General features: G+C 43.5%; 1 long non-coding RNA gene across 2 annotated transcripts; it reads left to right on the forward strand.

Moving 5' to 3' along the window:
* Window positions 1-128: 128 nt before the first annotated feature.
* On the forward strand, window positions 129-5253 carry LOC121699672. 2 transcript variants are annotated; one of them, XR_006027008.1, is made up of 4 exons: window positions 129-240; window positions 2500-2686; window positions 3497-3594; window positions 4696-5253. It is a non-coding gene; the product is annotated as an uncharacterized LOC121699672 (long non-coding RNA). The 2 variants fall into 2 exon arrangements; XR_006027009.1 differs by having other exon boundaries at window positions 129-228.
* Window positions 5254-11756: the final 6503 nt, after the last annotated feature.

Genomic DNA, 11756 nt, shown 5'->3' on the forward strand with positions numbered 1-11756 from the left:
ACCAGATTCTATTTTACAATAAGATCTCTTGACTTATCATCCTCAATCGACCTTCCTTCTTAATCCATCCCCTCATCCTTTCTTCTCTCTCCTCTCTGTCCATCTCTGTCCACCTCTGTCCCTTCCCCAGGTCCTGGGCACCCCCACCCGCGAGCAGATCCGCGAGATGAACCCCAAACTACACCGAGTTCAAGTTCCCCCAGATTAAGGCCCCACCCTTGGACTAAGGTGAGTCAACAGGTACAGGAAACAACTTACTACTTCCGCATCCTCTGTGGCCTCATCGTCTCCACCCTGTGTTGTGTGTGTGTGTGTCTGTGTGGTGTGTGTGTCTGTGTTGTGTGTGTGTGTTTTGTATGTGTTTGTGTTGTGTACCTGTTTGTGTGAGCTATTCACCCAGTATGTCCCAATGCACACCTCTCTCTATCTCTCTCTCTCTCTCTCTCTCTCTCTCTCTCTCTCTCTCTCTTCCTCCCCCCATACCACCTCTTGCTCCATTGCTGTCATGTCACAACCACTCACCAGTGGTAGCTCTTAATCTCTCATTTTAACCATACTTGGTTTGGCCTAATTGTTAGATTATGCCACCCCCCCCCCCCCCCCCCCCCTCTTCTTTGTCTTGATTTGCTAGTGACTATGATCCAGTCACCAGTTACTTATGTTCTCATATCTGTTTGTACAGGTTTTTTTCCCTCTGGACTGATTAATCATTCTTATATCAACATGGCCTGTGATTCAGCTCTCATCAGTGATGTAGCACTCCTCTCACTAGCCTGGGAACATGCGTGGTCTCTACGACATGGTCTCTATGACATGGTCTCTACGACAGCCCTCACGCCCTTTGGCATATAAATGCAACTAGATAGGCCAGATACAAAATATATGGCTGGAGTCAAACTTTCTGTAGGTTATAAGGGGTGCACTTGGAGCCAAAATGGCTTTCATTTCTACCTCGGATTCCCCCCCTGTTCCCTGTTTTTTTACTTAATACAGCAGTCCACACAACCTTGCTGGCACCCACCATCTTTGTTTTTAGGACTCACTGTCCTGCTGGTCAGAATCCAAGAACTTTTAGTGGGCAACCCATACTGGGACTGAGGTCATCTCTCCCTACACGTCTGATCTGGACGTCATTGTGAAGCCGCTGTTCATGCAGGGTTATTGTATTGTACTTCCCAGTGCTTATCCAGAATAAGCATTCTGTCAGGTATCTTTTTGCATAGCATACATATAAATATGCACACATATGAGCACACATACATGTATGGACTTAGACCAGTACTCTTTATCACCAAACAGAGAAGATTAGCCACACACACACACACGCACGCACGCACGCACGCGCGCGCGCACACACACACACACACACACACACAGCTGGTGACAGGAAAGAGGTGATTGGCCCTGTATGCCCATTCCAAATTTGGAACCTAAACTATTTCTGGTCTCACAATTAGCTCTTTGGACTGTCTTTACCCCATGTAGTAAACCAAATATGTTACTCAATTTACCACTTGGGTCATGCACCCTCTGGTGATTGGTCTGTGAACTACAGAGACCCCTTTAGTAAGTCAGCACCAGTTTAACGCCACACGTTTTCAAGCTGTGTTCTTGTTCTCCTTCTCTGATTTTAATATTTGTATATTTTATGTTATCAGACGGACAGATTACATGGGAGAAAGGAGGAGAATATAGAAAGAGGACATACTGTAGTAAAGATATAATAGATTGGGATTGGGATTGGGATTGTATGCAAGGACATAAATGCAGAGATTGAAAGGAAGAAGGAACAACGAAGCAAAAATATGTTATGTTACCGTGGGTGATGCAAGAATAGATGTTTTGACAAATATGACATTTTTTGATACGGCTAAATCTACAGTAGGTCACAATTGAGTTTAGGGTTTTTTGCTTAGTTGTCTTAGTTGTTTCGTTGATTTTCATGTTATCTTAATTGAATGGCTCGTGTGATATGTCATGTGTGAGTTTATGCCATAGGCTCATATGCATCACAAAGCTCACACCACATGTGCATTTTGTGTGTCTCCACCATAACGTGTCTGTGAAGTCACTTTTTCATGGGATGTTTCTTGTTTGTTTGTTTGTTTGTTTGTTTGTTTGTTGACCTGAAGAAAAAAAAAACGTTAATAAAGTACTTTCTGTATGAATTGGAAAATTAGAAGCTTGTGCTGACATATTATCTGTTGTTGGCACCCAGCTTATGAGTCACCAAATCTAGTGTGATTGGCCAACAGACAAAGGTTCTGCCCTATGATTGGCTGACTGATCGGTCTATTTCTTTATAGTTTAGCTTATAGTTTGCAAATATTACTCATACAAGGACAGCTGAATAAACTAATGGATTGGCATCTCGATTCACATACAGTAGGTTGTCTTTATTAACATTCATACGGTGTCATCATTGACTGACCACCTGTGTTCCTGCTTCTCCCTGGTTGGCTGTGTGGTGTCTGTGACCGTGCGGTGATTGGCTGGCAGGTGTTCCGGCCCCGCACGCCCCCGGAGGCGATAGCGCTGTGCTCGCGGCTGCTGGAGTACACGCCCACGGCCCGGCTCACGCCGCTGGAGGCCTGCGCCCACTCCTTCTTCGACGAGCTGCGCGAGCCCAACGTCAAGCTGCCCAACGGCCGAGAGAAACCCTCGCTCTTCAACTTCACCACTCAGGGTGAGCCAGGCACTCCTCTCCTCCGAGGAGTCTGTCTGTTCATCTGTCTGTCTGTCTGTCTGTCTGTCTTTGTCTGGTTGGACTTTACATTACATTACATTTAGCAGACACTTCTTGACCAAAGTGACTTACATATTCAGCTATATTACAAGGGATCACATTGTCCCCGGAGCAACTTGGGGTTAAGTGCCTTGCTCAAGGGCACAACGGTGGAAGCCGGGAATTGAACCGACAACTTTCAGGCTACTGCACACTAGCCCAGTTCCTTAACCACTACACTACCACCGACTTCACCAGACCTGTCTCACACATATCTCTACCTGTTGATGAGTTCTCTCTCTCTCTCTCTCTCTCTCTCTCTCTCTCTCTCTCTCTCCTCTCCTCTCTCCTCTTCTCTCTCTCTCTCCTCTCTCTCTCCTCTCTCTCTCTCTCCTCTCTCTCTCTCTCTCTCCTCTCCTCTCTCCTCTCTCTCTCTTTCTATGTCTGTCTTAAAGAGAGGTAGGGTACTCAAGAACAGATCTCTTATCCTGGTGGTGACGTTAACCTCCATGCCCTTGTTTCGTGTCTTGTGTCACTTGTACACTGTAAAATATTACTTTCATGTTTTTTTACCTGATATTGTATTTGTATGGCTAAGTGGGTGTTCATGTGGATGATAAAACAGCATGTTCACTCTTATCTCATTCTCACCTCTCTTTCATTCTCTCTCTACCTTCCCTTTCATTCATTCTCTCTTGCTTCAATTCTCTCTATCTCTCTTTCTCACTCTCTTTCTCTCACTCTCTCTCTCTCTTTCTCTCACACACACAGAGTTGTCCAGTAATCCCTCCTGGCCTCCATCTTGATCCCTGCCCATGCCCGTAACCAGGCTGGAGCCTCCACCCCTACCAACGCTTCAGCCACCACAGGTCAGTCTGACACCACCCACCCCACCCCCCCACCTCCACCCCCACCAACGCTTCAGCCACCACAGGTCAGTCTGACACCCCCTCCCCCCTCCACCCCACCCCAACCAACGCTTCAGCCACCACAGGTCAGTCTGACCCCACCCCCACCAACGCTTCAGCCACCACAGGTCAGTCTGACCCCCCCCCCCCCCCCCCCCCACAAACGCTTCAGCCACCACAGGTCAGTCTGACACCACCCACCCCCACCCCCACCAACGCTTCACCACCTACCCCCACCAAAGCTTCAGCCACCATAGGTCAGTCTGACCCCCACCCCACCCCCACCAACGCTTCAGCCACCACAGGTCAGGCTGACCCCCCACCCTCCTCCAGTTCTGTCCCCTCTTCCTCTTCTTTGGTCAATCTCAAGAGGACAAACTCGCACTAGAAGTAGAAATTGTACAATGATATTTTATGATGGATATTTTTCAGTTCAAATCAATTCAAAACAGATTTTTTGTTGGCACAGCAAGGTCAAATTTGTATCGCCAAATGATCAAACAGTGCTGGATTCAAATTGTATTCATGAATTCAAATTCTCCATGAAATCTAATCTTATGAGAATTGCTTTAAGGTACACTATGCAGGTTTAGGTATTTTGGCTACTGTAGAGCTCCCTCTAGAGTCACAATATATTTATATTTTACTCTGCTGTTGTGACTTGTCCCTCCTGTACACAATGAAAATGCTCCTGTGGTGAAGAATTAACAACAGGCAAAATCTATCTCCAAAGAGCTATATCTACTGACAAGATAATGTTTCACGATTCTCACGAGATTTGTAGGGCCACCGTTCTTGAAGTTGCATGGATAGTTTTCTCGGTAGCGACTTGCCTACGTCTATGCTGTATAGCTAACAAGTTTGTTTACCATCAAATTGGCTTTGTAAAGGTTATTAAGCTGAAAATCTTGCATGGTGTACCTTTAAATACATACTATTTTAATGTTAAAACATAATAATAAAAAATAGTTAATACCTGTTGATAAAAATCCTCCTCCTGGGCACTTTTCAGTATGCGTCATGTGATGATAACAGCTGACCTCTGGTCTCTCTTGACTGCAGATGCCAACAGTGGAGACCGTGGCCAGACCACCACTACTAGCCTCTGCCTCCGCCTCCAACACCTCCACCTGAGTGCCCCAACCAATCAGACCCATCCCTCTGACCGAAGCCACACCCACCCCAGTGCCTCATTGGCCAGATGCCAACCAGAGAGGGGTGCGGGTAGAATCCCCCAAATCCACAAATACTGACACACACGCACACACACCTCACACACACGCACATACTGAACAACACTCACTGAAAAGATGAGGAACATGTACCAACATCGTTGAACCCCCCCTCCCCCCCCTATTGTGCTGTTTTTATTTTCTGAAAAATAGAAGAAAACAAACCTTTTGTATGTTTCTGAAAAGAAGCCGTGTGTGTGGATCGCAGTCTTGGTGTGTGTGTGGACGGAGGGAGTGATCAAGGGCAGACTAAGAGAAAGAAGGAGTGACGGTGAGGAGCACATGCATACAGCATACCGGCACACACACACACTCATGCACGCCCCCCCCCCCCCCCCCACACACACACACACACACACACACTCATGCACGTCCCCCACACACACACACACACACACACACACACACACACACACACACACACACACACACACATACACACACACACACACACACACACACACACACACACACATACACGCACACATACACGCACAGCCAGAGAGCTCGTAGTTCTCAGAGGACAATCTCCTCAGTGGAAGCAATCCTGTAGCTAAAATCCATCCCCTTCCCTCCCTCCCTCCCTCCCTTCCACTGTTTCTCACACTCTCTTCTCTCCATTTCTCAATCACTGCTCACTTACCGTCACCCCCCCCCCCCCACCCTCCATGACCTTGACCCTTGACCTCTCCCACCCCTAGCTCCAGCCCACTGGCCCTGGATCCTCTGTATGGTGCTTGGCTTGAATTTGGTTGGGAGCATCCAGACATGTAGGCCTCACTTTTATTCTCTTGAACAGATAGAAAGCAAAAAGAAGTTAAAAAGTAAAAACAAGCTATATTGACCTAATTTTATTAGTCCTATATTGAGCGGTCGTATATGTACACTTTGAGAAAAAAAAAGTTGAAAAATAAGTAAAAAAAAACAAATATATATATATAAATATATATGAATGAACCCACGTTGTTTTTCGCATGCACAAGCAACGTACTCGCAAAGACGGGTTCTCAATGCGGTTGAAGTTTTAAATGGGGGGTGTTTTAAACAACTGCGTTTCTTTTTCATGTGTTTCTTTTCATTTTGGTTTGTTTGTTTTAGTGTAATTTAATTTGATTTGATATGGCGAGAGGGGGAGGCTAAGGGCTTTTTAAAGGGGTGGGGAGATGGTCAGACCTTTTGATTGGCATGTGAGATGTGTGTGTGACATGTCTCTGTTTATCTGTGTTTGTGCATTATACATGCATACACACTTTATATATTACTTTGTATTATGTAAAATTATACATATATATATATATATATATATATATATATATATATATATATATATATTAACAGATATTGAGAATTTGTTGGGTTTGAGTCCATTGAGGTCACAGATATTAAGTATGCAGTTGCAATATTTGCTGCTGCCTTTTTACCAAGAAAATGGTAAATATACAAATCTGTACAAGCGCATTGAAATGGTCGTGGCGTGTTGGGAATCTTGCCTCTCGCACAGGAGCGGTTTCTCCACTCCGGATGCTTCCATGGCGGCCCTGGGTGTTCTCTGTCCGTGGCTGTCGAGTTTTTTCCTCAGACAATGGCGACATGTGTTTCAGCCTCCCGTCCTCCTCTCCTCAGCTTGGGTTATTTATTTTTGTTTTGCATGTGCGGCAGTTTCCCAGTCTCCCTGCTAAGGATTCCAGGTTGGGCTATGTCACAGCTCCTTGACGCATCCAAAGGCAGTGGAGATTTCAGAAGGAGGGAGGGGAGGGTGGGGGTGGGGAGTGCTGAGGGGAAAGACAGACAGACGCACATGGTCGATAAAGAGCAGGCAGTCCCTGCTTTCATTTTTTGCCTTTTTTTTTTTGTAAAGCAGAATGGGAACAAATGTAGCCTTCTGCCTTCGTGTTTGTGAGTTAGGAGATTTCTGTGGGTTCTGCGTCCTATTTCCAGTCGCACAAGCAGGCCGGTGGAGATCCGCCTGATGTGCTCTTGAGTCTGGGCCACACTAGGAGTTGGAGCTCCTGTCGTCTACCCAAAACAGCCGTGTTATATCAACCACTACCTGTCTGTTGCTTTTGTTTTTTCTTGCTTCTTAACTCTTTTTTTATTTTCACCGCTATCCCTTGTCTCCCTCTCGAGAGCCATGTCTCTGAAACACCACTCTTTCAGAACAGTCAGTCATGATGCCGCAGCATCAGAGGAAAGCGGTCAATAAGAAACACAAACACTACAAGAACGGATAACCCTGGTTTGTATAAGGACTAATGGCATCACAATAAATCTTGTATATATTTATATACACATATATATGAATATATAGTAGGTTACCATTTGCTCCTCACCAAATTCTGGCTTTTCTGCTTTTTTTCTTTTTGTTTCTTGGGTATCTTCATTGTATGTAAATAGGCTGACCTAAGAAACTGTTTAAAGAGCAAAAACAAAAGGGTGAGGGATTTAAAAAAAGAAAAAAAGGAAACAAAAAATTAAACACAAAACATAAGTGATAAAATTAAGAAAATATTCAGGGCAAATATGAACTGATTGTTGGATACTGTAGATGAGCTTTCTCCAGCCATAGAGTTCAATCTTATATGTACAGTAGGTGCCAGCTATATTGTAACAATAACCGGTCCTGTATAGTGTATCTATAGTTTGGAGTGCCTTTGCTTCCTCATGTTTCCCGCTCCACCCTTCAATCCTGACGCCCCCTCAGCCCTCCCTGTCTTTAACACACACACACATACAAAAGTAAAAGAGTTATATCTTCAGTGCACACACACACCCTAACACAGTAGCCTCTTACTCTGCAACCCTCTCTTGGGTGCTTTTGATTGGACAGACTTGTTGACCCCCTCCTGCCTTCTTCTTTTTTTTTTTTTTCGTAGCGTTTTTGCGCATTAACACGACACGCTGACACCCCCATCCCCTGACCGTATGTCACCCTGTGGTACTGGCATGGAGTCTGGTGCTTGATTCTGCAGGTGAAAACAGAGGGGTCGTGTACACAGAAATGCCCCTCGCCAAACCTTAAGAACACACACACTCATTTATGTGCTTTCCCTGGGCCTTTTTCTGTCGTAACTTCTGAAAAGAAGAAAGTGTTAACATTGTTGAGCGTCTCACTACCAAAGCCAGACAGTGATGTCATAATTCATCACCAGACCTAAGCCACACACCCCCTTGGAGGCAATAATGATTTGTTTTGTTTTGTTTTGTTTGTTTGGTCTCCTGTCCACGATGTACGACGCACAGTCAATAGCACACATTAGAGGGGTCTTGTAGCCCACCCCTCCTACCCCCATCTCAACATCACCCCCACCCAACACCCTCTGTCAGACCCACTCCTGCTCCTTTGCCCAACTTCTGATGTAAAGCTTGCTTGTAAGATTTGCATTCATGTATGTGTTGCTATCCACAAAATGGTGTGACCACTTTCTTGTGACTCAAGAGTAAAAGAAAAAAAAAGAAAAATAAATAAAAAAGAAATTAAAACATGTAAAGACACAAATGTTTAAAATAATATTTACCAAAAATGTCTGGTAACAAGAAAAAGAAGAAAAAAATATATACAAAACTACAAGGACTGTTGGTTGTAAACAGACGCATCACACACCACTTGTGGATTTGAAACAGAAACACAACTGTCTTGGGTTTAAAAGAAGATAAAGACAAAAAAATACAGCTGAAATAATAACCTGTATAACATTAACTACTACTTGAATGCCTCTCGTTTGTGACTGAAATTTTTATTTTATTTGAAATATATACTTTTTTTCTGTGAAGGTATGCTAAGTGTCTCCTTTTCCTTGTAAATATGTCCGTTTTGGTCCTTGGTGTGACTCAGATTCAGAGAAATAGTTACCTGGTACTGTAATTTGCATTAAATAAAGAGTAGGATAGCCTGGAAATGAGCCCATCTCTCCTGACTGATTCTTTACCAACACCACCTTTTGTCTTGGAAGATTTCTCTACTCTACAAACACCTGTTATAAAACAACACTGTTTCATTACATGCAATCAGAAACTATAATTGGTGTGCTGAACAAAATAACTTGAAGGTTAATGTGGTAATTGTGCAACTCATGTTTAGTCTAAACAGTGCAAAGCGTTTCCTGATCCGACATCCCATGGCAGACGCATTACATTTCCTATCATGCAAGATTACACACCACAAGCCCTATTCTGCAGGACACAAGACCATTATTGCTTTAAATGAGTCAATTCTCAAAACTTTTCTGTACCTCTGGAAAGGACAAACACACTTTCACTCTTTTGTATCAACATACACTATATCACCCATTTATTACTGAGGACATGATGAGACAGCTGTGAGCACAGTCTGGTGGCTATGCAAAACATACCGTGAGGAAGGACTGGTACAAATACACCTGAAATATCCAAACGCCCTGAAGCAGTATTAAACACAAGCATAAGCAAAGCATCAGCACAATCAGTTTTTCAACAATTATGTGTCTTGAAGGCTTATGAAAACATTTTTACACGTAAAACTCACATTGAGAAGACACAAAATCTGACATACGGGCCGTTCGTTTCAATTGCAGGCAAAGAGCAAAGTCAATTAACAAACAAAGTTCTTGTGCATGAACTGCAGCTATGAGAGGCACATGGGAGCATTGAGCTGATGCATCAGTGTCTGGTAAAGGTCTGTCCCATGCTGTTTGAATAGAACACCGATTGTGCCTAGTTATTACAGTAAATTAGCTTTAGTTAAGTTTACAAGTTTGCACTTTGCCCAAAATTAGGTCCTGTAATCTCCATGACATAATAATGAGACAGCATGTCCTCATGCTGAGTGACAGGCCCGATCATGATGAGGTCCTACTGTAGAAGTTACTTGAAATATGGCTCGTCACCGCCATCTTTACCCATTTACCAAACGCATCATTATCGATGTTGACGAAAACACAGTTCACAGTTCATCTTAGTTGAATAAAGTTGTTCGAGCGAGTGCACCTGAAAGACATCCTTGTGTGCAGGAGAGTGAAGGATCACCGCACACTGGTGGGATTTCTTTGCTGATTTTATTTAGTAAATAAAATCAGCAAAGAAATCCCACCAGTGTGCGGTGATCCTTCACTCTCCTGTCTATCAATTGATGACTGCACCTCACCAGCACCTGGAAGGCTGTGCACAGGAATTTCATCCTCTACATCCTTGTGTGCATTTGCTAAATTGGAATGATTAACACGGTCCATGGACTGCTCTAACATCTCATTTGAATTAATGTTTGTTGTGTTGGTTGACAACATGGTACAGCTCTGTAAAAATGAAGAGGCCGCAAATTTTTCTGATGTCATCCTACGGTTGCCAAGTGACATTCAAATGAGTTGACGGTTATATTCAAATTTGCAGTGGTGTTTTGCGCATCACCCATGACACCTAATTACAACAAAACTAGACAGTATTACCATAGACAGAATGTGGTAAACTTGTAACACATACAGAAAAGACAAAAAAATAAAAACAAAACATCAAACATACCCAGATGTTCTCCAAGGCACACTACACCAGTTCTACCAGTAGAGGGCACACTAACTCTATGGTCTCATAGAGACATGCCATTCTCATTATGGATCAAAACAGCACTTCCACGAATCCAGTGAAGACAATTCAGTTACAGACATTAACATAAGATTAGCAATAAACATTCACACATTGATAACACTCACAACCCCTCTAAGGGCTGTATGCTCTAGATCCCTGGTTCTCTCTGGCATCAAACTGGCATCACGTTGTGCTGAAAATCATGGACCGGGCACAAGTGACATAAGTTAACAGACTTGTGCTCTTCAGTGGGTCAGGAAAGTATGCTCAGCAATCCAATGAAAGGTGCTGTTGACTAATAAAGCCAGTTGTACAGAAGACAACACACACAGGCATTTTGTACCACCAACAGAGAGGCAGCTCCAGAGCCATGACTACAGTTCTCAAAAGTTACTTTGGAGCTGGCACCGAACTGTGTTCCTGTGAACTCTGCCTCCATAACGACAGTACTGGCTCTATGTCTGTGGACCGGATCAATGTGATTGAGGTTCTCTCTGGCCTACAATCTGGTGATTGTGCTTAACCAGCTAGTTCTGGTCTTGCATAGTATGTACAACAAACAAATGCAAAGGCCAAACAACCTGAGCCTGTTAGATAGGTATGGCACTTTTAAATATCTCCTAAACATAACTTCTAACAAATAACCTGATTGTCTCTGCAATAAATGCACCTAATCTTTTAGGGTTAACTAAACTCTGGAATTTCACCAAATGGTAGGACAGAGTCCCATGACACTAATTGGTGACTGGGTGGTGGCAATTCAATTTGACAAAATCATAGATTCAGATAAAACAATTGTAAGACCGCATAGTCTAACATTAACCAGACACATACAATTTAGTTCTTACTAAACTCATTAGTTTAGTTCATACAGTATCTGTATACTGCCACATTTTGCAAGCTTATTACACGGCTCTTCAGAGTGCTGCAGAAAGTTCCATTCACATGAAAGGCCCGAACGTTGGGAAGGCCCAATGTTAAATCTACATAAATCACCGGCAAAGTATATAATCACCGCTGTCAATGGCAACGGGTTGATTAACGTCTTTCATATCCCTCCGCAAGACGTCTGTTCGCTTATTGCAATAGAATTCCATTGAAAGGGAAAGTAAGCTAGTAAGACGTTGCCACGCAACACCTGAAACTTTCAAGTTCTATCTGTGTGGCGAACTATTTATTTTGTCAGCAGAAGACACGAAACAGTAGCAAAATAATTTTAAAGACCCACTGTGTTAGGTTTCTTTTCTCGTTTTGGCAAGTAGCCGTGTAATAAGCGGGATAATGTATTGTCCGCCGGAAATTATCAGTAAATAAGTCCCTTCAGGTCGAAGCAAAACC

This window comes from Alosa sapidissima, chromosome 2 (assembly GCF_018492685.1).
Source record: "Alosa sapidissima isolate fAloSap1 chromosome 2, fAloSap1.pri, whole genome shotgun sequence".
Lineage (NCBI taxonomy): Eukaryota > Metazoa > Chordata > Actinopteri > Clupeiformes > Clupeidae > Alosa > Alosa sapidissima.